The sequence below is a fragment of the Balaenoptera physalus genome (genome assembly GCF_965194825.1).
Source record: "Balaenoptera physalus genome assembly, chromosome: 5".
Lineage (NCBI taxonomy): Eukaryota > Metazoa > Chordata > Mammalia > Artiodactyla > Balaenopteridae > Balaenoptera > Balaenoptera physalus.
This window is the reverse complement of record NC_138884.1, coordinates 140,813,471-140,827,886: the sequence shown is the minus strand read 5'-3', so window position 1 is coordinate 140,827,886 and position 14,416 is coordinate 140,813,471.

The following is a 14,416-nucleotide window of genomic DNA, read 5'->3' as shown; positions in this document are numbered from 1 at the left end:
TAATGTATATATTTAGTGTCTTCAAAAACCCACTCAAATTATTGAGTTGACAACAAACTCAGTAGGACTCTGTTTTTTTCTGGTTCATATCAGACTACAAAGCAGTCATAGAAGTAGCAGGAAAAAGAATACTAGAATAGACTCTAGTGCTTAACATAGTATTGAATTATTGAACTGCCAGATATGTCTGCTTCAAGGATAATATGAGTAAAATATGTTGTATTATATCAACAAGATATGTGTGTATACATACATATACACGTATGTACATATATATATATATCGAGAGAGAGAGAGAGAGAAAGATTTAGAGATTTTAAGGAATGGGACAATGCAATTATGGAGGCTTGGTGAGTCCAAAATCTGATGGGGTAGTCCAATAGGCTGGACACTCAGGGCTCAGGGAAGAGTTCAGTTCAAGTCCAAAGGCAGTTTCCTGGCAGAAGTCCTTCCTGACCATGGGAGGAGGTCAGGCTTTTTCTATCAAAGTCTTTAACTGAGTGGGTGAGGCCCACCTATATTATGGAGGGCAATCTCCTTTGCTAAAAGTCTACTAATTTAAATGTTGATCTCATTCAAAAAATACTTTCAGAGAAACATCCAGAATAATGTTTGACCAAATATCTGGGAACCATGGCCCAGCCAAATTAACACATAATATTAACCATAACATCTCTACCACTGAACATACATTATAGGGCACAATATAACTCTTCTTAACAGTTCAATATAAGGCACCTAACTTGCAAAAATAGTCATAATTATTTCATTGCTAAACACTAAAAGAAATATGTTAAATACATCAAAGGTAAAGAATGAAAAATAAAACACATATCTGTGAATACGAAGTATAAAACTTATATATTTCTTTCAAAATTAAAATGTTTACCATGAAAATTATAGAATATCATTAGACTATTATCTAAAAATCGTCATATATGGAGATATAAATTTTAAAATATCTATTGAATTCATTGGACTGTAGGTTGAAACAAGTTAGCTATTTTAAAAAGGGTAACTGAGGGTTTCCCTGGTGGCGCAGTGGTTGAGAATCTGCCTACTAATGCAGGGGACACGGGTTCGAGTCCTGTCTGGGAAGATCCCACATGCCACAGAGCAACTAGGCCCGTGAGCCACAACTACTGAGCCTGTGCGTCTGGAGCCTGTGCTCCACAACAAGAGAGGCCACGATAGTGAGAGGCCCGTGCACCACCATGAAGAGTGGCCCCCGCTTGCCGCAACTAGAGAAAGCCCTCGCACAGAAATGAATACCCAACACAGCCAAAAATAAATAAAAAAAAAAAAAAAAAAAAAAACAACTCAGAGCTAACATCTTAAAAAAAAAATGGTAACTGAAATCTAAGAAACAATAATAATATAAAAGTAAAATTGTTTTTCTTATGAAATCCTTTTATATTTCAATTTTTTTCATATGGCTAAATTATAAATTAAATTAATTAGAATTAGTAGGAAATAGTAATAGTAGGAAATAGAGAATAAAAGAGGATCAACACCAAAGTAAGAGTGCCTATGCAGAATCAAAAAAGATACTATGGAATGTTTAAATTTACCACCCCTTATTGAAAAATAAACTAAAAAGGAACTATTAATTTGTATCTTTCATGAATTTGTTCTGGTTATTAAAATGCAGTTTTAAATATAAAATACCATTAAAGCATTTTAACTAATGTAGTGTTAATTCCAAAATTAAAAACCCAACATTCTAACATATATATCCTGGAAGGTGACACATGAGTTCATGATAAGACCAGATGTCCAAGACACAATCATTAATTCAAAAATTCTTAGAGTGTCCTGTTCCATTGATCTATATTTCTGTTTTTGTGCCAGTACCAAACTGTCTTGATTACTGTAGCTTTGTAATATAGTCTGAAGTCAGGGAGCCTGATTCCTCCAGCTCCATTTTTCGTTCTCAAGATTGCTTTGGCTATTCGGGGTCTTTTGTGTCTCCATACAAATTGTGAAATTTTTTGTTCTAGTTCTGTGAAAAATGCCTGTGGTAGTTTGATAGGGATTGCATTGAATCTGTAGATTGCTTTGGGTAGTAGAGTCATTTTCACAATGTTGATCCTTCCAATCCAAGAACATGGTATATCTCTCCATCTATTTGTATCATCTTTAATTTCTTTCATCAGTGTCCTATAATTTTCTGCATACAGGTCTTTTGTCTCCTTAGGTAGGTTTATTCCTAGATATTTTATTCTTTTTGTTGCAGTGGTAAACGGGAGTGTATTCTTAATTTCACTTTCAGATTTTTCATCATTAGTATATAGGAATGCAAGAGATTTCCGTCTACCAAGTGTCAGGTACTCTTCTAAGTACCAGGGATAGGAGCTGGGCAAAACAGATTCAGTACCTGCTCTGATCAGGAACACAGACAATTAACAAATAACACACCACTGCTATGTAATTACAACTGGTAAGTTATAGCAAAAAAAAAAAAAAGTATACCCTTAACAGATTAAACTAATTTAGCTGGTGAGGAACAACTCCAAACTTGTTTATGTCTGTTATATACTCCACAAAAGGATGCTGTTTATGCCTTTGAAACGCCCCCTTCTAATTTCTGACTGTGCTCAACTGAGAAAACAGTTTGTTTTAGGCTTTCCCAGGGGTTAGAAAACTACAGTAGTGGTGCTGTCAGGATAGGCTATAGACCAGTAAAAATAAATAGCATTTTAAACATTTTTGATGTTTTGGTAAAATCAGAGACAAAGGATGGGTATAAGAAAACGCACTTTTAAGGATTACTAGAGTAAGAATGTATTGGGGGAAAGAATACGGGAAGCATATGGCTAGTGAGTTGTAAAACTGTGCTAGTGAGTTTTTTTCCCCCTAACATAAAATGTAGAAAATATGTTTATGGGATGGCAAATAGGACACATTTTGTTCAAAACACTCTAATAAACATTGCATTGGTTATATTTGTGAATTTTGCATCCCAAATAAAGACAACACATTGAAATTATGGAACTCTGAAATTTGTCTTTTTCTGGTCAATTCATTTGCCTTTAGTTATTAAATTTTTTTTTCCCTAGGCATAAAACTATGCAAGTGATCTGAATTACATTACAACTTATGACTAGTTAGCACAAGACTCTATGGAAAGAAACATAAACTCTAGAAAACGAATGAAATTTCCATACTACTCATCAGTATAATAGAGGACAATTTCCTAAGCGTTTAGAGAGTAAGACAAAGTAAAGCAACGCAAAACAATATACCACAAAAACAACTACTGCCAAGGATAAATCGATGGCTGGATGAGCAAGTATATGTAACTGAGTGGTTGAAAATGCTAATGATTTTCATTCCTTAACAATGACAGGTTGACATATCCTTTCCCTCCACATTTTACCTGACAGTCCCTAAAACTATTTCTACTGTTAGATCATATCAAACTCTCATCATTTTCCCTTTTAATCCCCAAAGTTCTGCTGCCTTACTTCTCTCCTACCCTAATAGTGAATGATGGCCCATTCATGTTCTTTTCTACCCTTAAGAAAGGGTGAGAGGACAGAGCAACAAACTAAGTTATGCACTTGAGAAAACCACATTAGAATGATCATAGTACAGCAGGCTGGAGATGCTAATGTGAGCTTCCATGTGGAACTTTTCTGAGCACTCAGTTATTTATAACTCATTCTCACCCAATCTTTGATGTAAAAAGGGTCCAACAATTACGTCAAAAACTGCAATTTGCTTCTACAGTGAGCACACAGTATCTTTGTTTTCTGCCCAAGGATAGTGGCTCTTAGCAAAGGAATTCCCAAAACACTTCCAGAGAGGGTTGGTAAAAAAAAAAAAAAAAAAAAATCACAATGTAGGTAAGCATTATCATCTCATCCATTGATTTTGCACTCAATGGAAATTTTCATAATTTCTATTTCAGTACCACGATTCCAAAAGTACAGCATGAGGCAAGGGATAATAATGCTATTTAATTTTGAGTGAAAACTGCTAAATAAAACTTCTGGTAAAATAAATGTCATTACCCAGGGTGAAAAAAGAACACTGTGAGTCTGAAATAAGAGAACAAATTAAGAAGAACTGGAACAAGTGTACTTACAATTACGTTTCTAAAACTATATTGAACTTCATTACAAATACTATCGGCAGCTGCATCAGAAGTGTGCAGCTGTGCTAATAAATTTGCTCTCCTTTCAGTTTGGATTGACAATATTTGAGACAGGGATAACTGATAGTGCATTTACAGTAAAATACATCACACAGATGTGTAGGACAACGATATATCGATTGAACATAAAAATGTGGAAGCTTTCAGCAGGTAACCTCACTTTATTTCTTGGAGAATGCTTGGCATGGCAGAGAAAAATTTCAATAGGCTTTGACCATAGAGGCACGGGAACTGCATACAGCAAGTGTCCTTCCCACTCAAGTTTTAGAGCTGCAAGAATCCTTGGAGAACAACTCTCTGAAATCCAATACAAATTTAGACTCTAAACTGTAGCACAATGTGTCATTGTAAATTATTTAAAACTTCCAGTGAATTCACTGCAGTGTGCATTCACATCTGTCCTTATAAATAACATGTTTTTTCTTCATGTACTGAATTATAAAAGCCATAACCAGTTCATCTTAAACAACCCCGTCCTTCTTTCTGACATATTATTCAGCTACATTATTTTGGAAAGATCAACTTACATATCACCCAGAAATATTCAGGCCCTGGAGATAATATTAGCAAGAAAACATTCCATTAGCAAATCCTGCCCACTCAGATGCAGATATTCTACTTTCAACATGTTAAAACTTGTTTATATCACAATATATTCTCAACTCTCCCGAAACAATACTTCTCCCACAGTTTTCCAAGGCATTTAGATTGTTGACCTGGAAATGCCTTTCAACATAATAATCACAGACAATAATTTTATATTTAAAACCTGGCCTTGCTTAAAGGGTTTTAGTTAATTAGCTTAGATGATTAGTTTAGTTATAGCATATGGGGAAAAAAGCTAAAAAATTATTTCTGTTTTGAGCTTTTCTCATTGGACCCGATTTCTGAAAAGTTTTGTTGTTTTTGTAGAGAAAATAAATACTTCAACTCAATGTCTGATGTGTGAACTTTGAATGTTAGCCAAGCACTAAGGAATATAATGAAGCAAGTGACCTTTTCATTCTTCAACGATAGCTGCATGTGATCCCAGATCTCCAGAATACATTTTTAGTACACAGTTATGTCTAATCATCTTGCTTACCATGTCTCGGCATGTGACTGGTTTGAGAAAAGCAGCAACTATTTTTATTAAATTAACTAATCAATGAAATGTTGATCTACATTGAAATGTGATACCATATTGCTAATAAAACTGAAATAAGTTCAATAAAATGGAAAATCATACTGATTTCAATTATATGGGTGCCTCACTTATATTGCTGCACATATATGAATCACCTGTATGATGTAAATAATGCATATGACCTGTGCATTTTCAGGCTTCATAATTATTTCTAGAAAATATTCTCTAGCAACAGCATTAATGATCATATAATTGTTATAGTTTCATACTTTAAGCAATTGAGAATACTTCCACTTTTTCTCAAAGCAGAATTACTAATGAGTAATTTGCTGTCACTGTTTAAGTCTTTATTAAACTTTTAAACATTTAAAGCATGACATATGATAAAATTTCACCTTTAAAAATATTTTTATTAAAAAAAGAATGTATATATATGTATAACTGAGTCACTTTGCTGTACAGCAGAAATTAACACAACATTGTAAAACAACTATAGTTCAATTAAAAACAATCAAAAAAAAAACCATTTTCCCTCAGACTTTTAAACTTATTGTTCACCAGTTTTAAAACACAGTAGCAATGTATACTTAAGATAATAGTAAAATGTTATTGAGTATATACCATATATCTCTGGTTATGATTAGGTTTGATTGAATGATTCATTTTCATTGTTTTTCTAAATTAAAAACTGAAACGTAATCTAAGATCAATAAATATAATTCAAATTTAATTTTCCTCTCACTGAATTACATTCAAACCTTGCCAATAGTGTAAAATCATAGTTATATAATGAAGTCTTCCAGACAGACATTAACTATATTAAAAATATATTTTATGTTTGGATCAGTTCTTTAGTAATGAAAATTCCAATGTAAGTAGATACCTCTTATTATTGATAAGAAATGAAAATTTATATCACAAGATGGCAGATGATTACTCAAGCTGTTTACTCCTTGGGCTATTTACTAGTGACACATATTCTATATTTTCTTATGAAAATGTGCTTATTTGTATGGTATATTAGAATAATTTGTTAACAATTATGGATTTGCTATAAAGTAAGCTTGTCCTGAAACATTATTATGAATTTATAGTAGTAACAGAAGAATCTAGTAGGAAGTTCTACTGTAGAAAACTATAACCAAAGGAAAACAATCTGTGTATTACATAAAATAAAAAAAAATGATATAATAATATGCATATGTACAATATATTCTTCCACACTCTAAGGATGATTGTTTATATTTCTCTGGTATTGAGAAGTCTGTACATGCTTTCGAGTATGATATCCATTTGTACTCAGAGTAGCAATAGGTGGCAACTGGGGAAACATTATTTTTCCTTCTTTCCTGATTGGGGAAAATGAGTTAAGATAATAAAAGGACATGCTCAAGGTCACAGAACTAATAAGCTGTGAAGCTGGGGTAGAACATAAGCCACCAGACTCCTGTAAGAAAACTTTTTCTACCAAAGTCTGCTGCCGTCACAATATTCATACAAAGAAAACTGCTAGAGATGATAAAATGGAATGTTCATTTACTTTGGCATTAACCATTGACAACCACCTTGTGATCTGCCCATTTGAGGAGGTTATTTCTGGTTAAAGCCAACATTTACTATGAGGAGAAATAGAGCAATATTTAAGACATAACATCCTACATGGGACTCCACAAAACTCAAAAATGCCAATTTGAGAAGTGTCAGTACCTGATGACAGCTACACAAACACACGTACCTACACATCATTCACTTGTTAAACAAAAGTTTAAAAATATGAGGGATGTATTTTCCACTTTGATGAAATGACTACATTAAAAGGGTGTATTACTTGAATAAAGAAATTGCCAGAAATAGATCCTAAGTGGAAGAAAAAAAGAAAACAGGAGCAGAAATGATCAGATAAAGACATTAACTGTATGCAGAAATAGATTCAGCTCTTGTACTTCACATCCAGTGTTTCAAAGACCTCTGTTCCTCTTACCTTTTACCCTCTTTTCTTTCTTTTAAGAAGAATTATACTAGCACTCCTTTCTTACTCTTTGCTTTTTTTGTTTTCTCTCCTTACCAAAAATACCTCAGATTTTCTTTGCATTATTTTGCTAGTGTTTTGAAATTGGACACTTCATGGTCTTGAATCTTGCACTGATATACTTCCTTCTACTACTAACCACCCTCCTTAAACTATAGAGAATGAGAGAGCCTGAGAGAATCAATCCAAGTTATGCCACGTACAACCACGCAATTCTAATACCACCATATGCAGACTCACGCTGTAACAAAAAGCATGAGTAATAAATGAGAGAAAGTGGTTCTATCCCCAAAAGGAAAATTCTCAAGTTAGAAAAACAGTAATAAAACTGAGCAGCCTCGTAGACAGTAGATTTACGCTTTAGAGCTGTTAAAGCCCCACACTTAACTAGCCAGTGGGGCAGAATCATTCCCACGGATCATATATCACAGGCTTTTCTACAGTACTCAGTGTTCACCTTCATGTTACTACTAAGACACACACTGCCTTGTAGTTCAAGGAAATTTGCATTATGTGGTAGCATTATATGAATTGCCAATCCAGTTCTCTGGAGTGCCTGCAGATTGTCATAAAATAACAAAAGCAATACTAGACTCTGGTATTGCTGCTCACAGCACCACTCTTGATGGTGAGCCAAGGTACTGGAGAGCTTTAGGGTTTAGTTAGAGCTTTAGAGTTAGGTCATAAAAACACATTCGAGCAAGATACGGCTATTTGAAAAGCTTGTGTTCATTTTTCTACAGACCAAATGAAGCACAAAATCTGTGGATATAACATCAAACACAATGTTTTCCACCTAGTTCCCAGCAATTTCTAGTAGCCAGTCCCACAGAAAATCACCAGAACTATAAGAGACTTTAGAAAATAAATCACTACCTAATTTTTTATCAATAGAGAAAAAGTAGAATTAACCCTTTTATAGACATCAGCAACTAAAAATATGCATGGTAAAATACTTAAAGTGAAAAACATAAGATAAGCCTCATTTGTAGTTTTCTATTTACATTTGTTCAAGCACATGTCCTATAATAACCAGTTATAACCCTCATGTGCCCATGAGAACCCATTGTATAATTAATATGGTTCCAGAGTCTATGAATAAAGATACTAACATTTTTTCTTCTTACACATGTAAGTCACTTTACATGGTATGAAACAAATTTTATGCATGAAATAAATTAAAACTATCAATAATTGTTCGTAAGTATTGCTAATTAATGGAGAATGCATGTTTATTAGAGTTAGAAACACTGAATTCCTGTTAAAAATATTGAGAAATAGAAGAGAATATTGACCATTAAAAGTTAGACATACATATCTCAAAATTTTAATATTCAGAAGGAATTAAATGTAAAACAATATGTAGAGTATCTCTAAGGCTGAAGGAAAAATCTCCTTTGTCATATATTCTTTTAGTAATATTTACATTTTCGACCTTTTGAAAATAGATGATTGATTTGAAATGTTATTTGCCAGATGGAGTAAATATTAAGACGAAATATAAAAGAGATTCCATGTTTTCTATTTAAGATGATGCCGAGACACACATATGTTCACCTCTTCCTCCCAAAATTTCATTGGAATTGGAGCAGCCCGTTCAAAATCGAGTAGATATAGCTCTGATACAGCCACAATAACCTTAAGGTAAGAGTATCTAAAGGTGCTAAGGACAGCTTAACAAAGAAGCAGGTGAGAGGGCAGGAGAGGAGAAGATCCCATTCACAGTACTGAGAAGGAGTGGCTTGGTTTGGAAAACTTTCTGTCCCGTGAAGCTTCAGAAAAGTCCCAAACTTGGATGGTCTTCAGCTAGTGGGAATGAGATGTAGGACAGTCTTCACAGAAATCACATTTGGAACAACTGGGCCAGATATCCTATCACGACAACACACTCAGGGAGAATAGCTGAAGTGCTGCTGTCTCTCAAAGCAAAGACAGACTTTGCATTCTAAAGAGTTGCCAGAATTTAGCTAAGGCTCCTCGTGGGAATGTTAGGGTAAGAGAGACAACCTTTCTGAGCATAGTGCATGTATCGGGTTACAGGAGTTTGTACACTAAAGTGAATGCTACCTGCTAACACTGCTCACTTATCTCACTTATCAGTACTGAGTACTGAGTACTCAGTCAGCCATCCCATTCAGAGGAAGCTGATGGAGAAATAAACCTACCCAAAGAGAGATTAACCAATCTTCTCATTCATTCACAAATATAAACCAACAACCAGTATCACCAAACAACTGAAGAAACAGAAGTACAAAGAAAACAAAAATTAACCATGGAGAAAACAATGATCATTCAGGGAATAAGAGTGAAATTGAAGAAAATTCTACTCAGTATTTTCAGATTGATTAAAAAAATACTTGCATCTAAAAAATAAGAAAATAAAGCTACAAAAAGATGAACACTCAGAAGACAAAACAAAATTCTTGGTAATGAAAATGTAATGATAGAAAAAGTAAGAAAAATGTAATATTAAGGAAACCTTCCAGAACATAAAGCTGAAAGACAAAGGTACAAAAAGACTGAGAGAAAAGGTAAGAGGATGCAGTATGAATCCAAAAGGCTAAATTTTGCTCTACTGGGAAGTAAATAGGGATGAAAGGAAATATAGAATGGGAAGGAGTACTCATTGACATTATGAAAGAAAAAGCCCTATGTCTGAAAATGAAAGAATTTTGAAGTGAGACAGCCTCTAATTGCCAAGCAGAAAAAAATAAAGCAAAGAATCTAAGACCGTATCTTAATAAAATCTTTTCTTTTTAGAACAGGTAGCCACAGGACTCTGAGAAAAATATCTAAAAAATTTAAAATGGGTACATGATAACACAGGGTATGGTGACATGTTTGACAGATGGAAGGAAAATGCTTCTTGCATCAGCAGAAAAAGATCTGTTCTACAAATATTTGAGTGCCTGCTATGAGTCAGGCATCATTTTAAGTGCTAGAGCCATACGTGTGCAAAGAAGACCACCATTAGAATTTACCAGGTTTCTTCTTGGAGCTGTAAGGAGGCCATGTGACTGGAGACCAAATGTAGGTAAAAGAGTCTAGTTTCACTTGCTCATAGGGTGTCGCGGGTAGAAGCCTCGTCCCTCGCCCTTCCGACCAGAGTTCCTCGCGCTAAACCGCGGCACCAGCACCTCAGCTTGGGGACAGTGCGCAGAAGCGCTGCGCACAGCACCTCAATTCAAGATGGCGGCCGCGGGCCGTGTGCAGTGACGCTGTGCCCGGCGATCTGAAGCTCGAGCAGCACAGCTGCGCCCCTCCCGCGAGAACACCGCCCGCTCGCCGCAGACGAGATCCCTTTAAAGCAACCCCAGCGGCAGCCTGTCGTGGAGAGCGCGTGCTCTAGATCCCCAGCTCACACCGCTCCATTCTCTGATCAGGGAATAAAACTTTCCTTTGTTTCTGAACCGGAAAAAAAAAAAAAAGACGAACATTTTCTTCATGACGCTTATATTTTAAGTGAAGGAAAATAGTTAACAACAACAACAAAACAGTAAGTTAAGGTGATAAGTGCTATAAAGAAAATAAATCTGCGTAAGAGGATACGGATTGATGAGGGTACATTATAGGGGAGTTTGTAATTTCAGAACGGGGAAACGTAGGGAAAAAATCTGCAGAACTCAGCCTGTTCCAAGTAGGCAGCAAGCTGAAACGTGGCATGATGTTGCATCTTTAGAGGCCCTCAGTTTATATCCCATCAATAAATGTGCATTGTTCTTCATATGAAGCAGAAAGACACAGAAGAAATCCCAAGGAAAAAAAAATGCTTTTATTGGTGGTAGTGAAATTACTGAGTGACACTGGAGAACCAGACTTCCTTTATCTGTAAAGAAAGATTTGGATTTTCCTCTCTCAAATGTTGTCTATCCAAAAACTCTGTGATATTGAAAAACACTCAGAAGTTTAAAAAGCATTTAAGTTAAACCACATAAGATAGATTTAAAATATAGTTAGCTGTATATAAACATGGTCATTAAAACACCATTTGTAATTACAGAAAATTTGAAACAATACAGGCTCCCACAAGGAGTGGATTGTTTCAAGAACTATGTTATTTCCTGTTAATGACATAGGTAAGCAGTCTTAAAATGAGAAGCATATATTTTTAACTAATATCAAGTTAAAATGTAATATAATGCCATCTTATACTGGAAATACACAAAACACTATCAGTAATGGTGAAAGAGAAGGTTGTTATATATATTGTGTCCATCTTACATAGCTTTCTTGTTTTTCTTTACCATATGCAATTGTTAGTTTTAAGATATTTTAAGTAACTATTTAAAAATAAATGAAATTATTTGTACTAAAATAAGACATCCAAGGCACCTCCAATTTTAAAAAGCTTTCATAAAAATATGACAGTGTAATTTCAATTGTAGGAAATCACAAAAGAACACCATGTAGCTTATAAATATATAAATAAAACCATATTTAAAGGCATATAAAAATACAAGTAGCATACACAAAACTGTTATTTGCAAAGATCTCTGAGGAGAAATTTAGAATCAGGGTTGAGAGAAGAGGAAAACATGTGAAAAATAACTAGCCATTCATTCATTTCTGTATTTTTAATTATTATTTAAAAGAACATGTTACTTCTACAAAATAAAAGTAAATGGAGAATATACATGTATGTTTATACATGTATAAACAACTGGAATATGTATCTGATATTTTAAGAGCATTTAACTCTGCATTAAGAAGTTAAGCTAATTGGAATTTTACTGGTTAATTATAGTAAGTCGGTGTTTGATCTGTTTATATGGGAGATATATTGTATTACAACATTTTAATGGTGATATCTATCTATGGGTAATATAAATATAGTTAGCCATTTACAAATAAGTTATACAGAAATTTTCAGACACCTAAATTTGATTAGGAAAAAAACAGTATGATTTGGGAAATTTTCACATATTTGTGAAGGTGAATGTTCTTCACTGCAATTTGTAGCACAATAAATTATTTAGCCAAAGAATTCTAAATTTTTAATTTATCTTGGTACTGGTCTGTCCAGCCTATAACATTGTCGCTAAAATATATGGACAGATGGTGGGAATCATTTTAAATTTTTAAAAAATGAAATAGATATGCAAAAATATGCAAGATAGAAAAAAGTATTGATTTCATTGTTCCCCAAAAGTAAAACCACATATTAAGAAACGCTGTCGGCTACCCAGCAGTGGCCGGCTCCCCTCTGAACCCTAAAAGATGATGAAATACATTTTTGTGATATTTGGATCACTGTATTTTGGACCACTTTCTTACAGTAGATTAGTCTGCCCTTTAACTAATAAATCCCCAAACAAAGCATACTTGTCAGTGTTATTTGAAAAGAGAAAAGTAATGGGACATTCCCGAAACTTAGTCCTAAATTTGGGTAATTCAGAAGTAAGGAGCATTTTACACTAAGATTTTAAGTCTCATCCTTAAAAGCACTGTCCATACCAACTGGTCAATTGAATTTCTCCTTGTTCTTTGGTCTTCAGTAAATTCTTTGAAAACTTTTGCCCCAATTTAATACAATTCAGCAAACATTTAATTCAATCTAATTGATTCTGAAATCCAGAAAGCACAACTCTGACACAATAAACTTGAAAAATTAGCTGCTGGTCATGCATGGGTTCTAAAAAAATACATGTTTTCTCAGTTTCTTTAGTAATGATATTTTAAAGTAATACAATTTATTAATCTCTTATACAAATTTCAGTGAATTCCCTTGTTTACTTTAATGACAAATGTGACATTAGCCAAAATTATTAAATTTTATTAATCTAAAGTTGTTCATGATGTAGACATCCAAAGACATCTCTTCATGATAGAAACAGAAATCTCTTTAAATTGGTTGCGTAATAGTAGTAAAATTTTCCATATAAAAATATTTAGCTGCTGATTAATGTGTCATGCCATACACTGTTTCATTTTATATTTTCTAACTTCTGTTTCTGAGCAAAAATTGAATGAGAACATTATCTAACTTTAAAGTTTCACTAAAATATTTTTTTACTGTGTAAAATTCAGACCAAATGTCCGTAGACATACCCTAGAAAAATTGGTAATTTGCAAATGCAAACTAGAGTCTATATAATCAAAACCATTAGTGTCACCTGATGACCAATTAAATAAGACTGTCCAAAGAGTGGTATATCTTCACAGACCTGCCCCGGAGATGACAGGTGTTAGGGACGAAGGTGAGAATGTCCTAGGCTTCAGGAAGCCATCTCCATATGGCTTACAGGCACAGTTTCCTCCCACCTTGGATATGCCGGCCACCATTGTCTCTTACCCAGACTCATTCAACAGCCATCTGACTCATCTTCTTTTCAGTTTGCCCCCTTAGATCTTCAACAGCAACTCGACCCACCAATGGAAATGGTTCTTGTGAAGCAGCATGCCATCTTTTTAAAGCATAAAACCAAAATCTTCCTAAGACTTCCCATCATAACCCAAATAAAACCCTACCTCTGTAGGACTGTACAAAAGTTCCACTTGATAAGGCCTTGCTTATCATTTCTGACTTCATCCCATTCTGTAAAAACCTGCCTTCCCCTGCCTACTGTTTCTCATTCTCTCAAGCATGCCACCCTCATTCATTTTCCAAAGATTCTTATACTTGCTGATCTAATCTGCTCTCGATGCCACATGGCAACCCTCTTCCCATATTTATTTTTTGAACTCAAATGTCATTCACAATATTGACCGTCTTACATAATCTCATTATACTCATCCAAACACCATCATTCTCTATCACACTGTGGTTTTTATCTTCTAGTTTAATATCTGTATGTACCTGGAATTATCTAATTTGTTGTTTTCTATGATGATTCACAGTCAGCTCCCTCTATGGAAGGGGTCTCCCTTGTCATCATTGTGTCACCAGTGCATAACTCATTGACTGGAAGAAAGCAGGCACTTAAATATTTGTGAGCTGGCTGATGAATGTCATCTCTGGTTTCACTGTATCTCCATCTGGAACTCCTATTTGACCAATAAATATTGGACCTGCTGGATATTTCCACTATTCCTCTTAACTTGTCATTTCTACTTCTCATCCATCTGTCCTTTAACTCTTTGTGCTAGAAAAAAATCCCTTGAC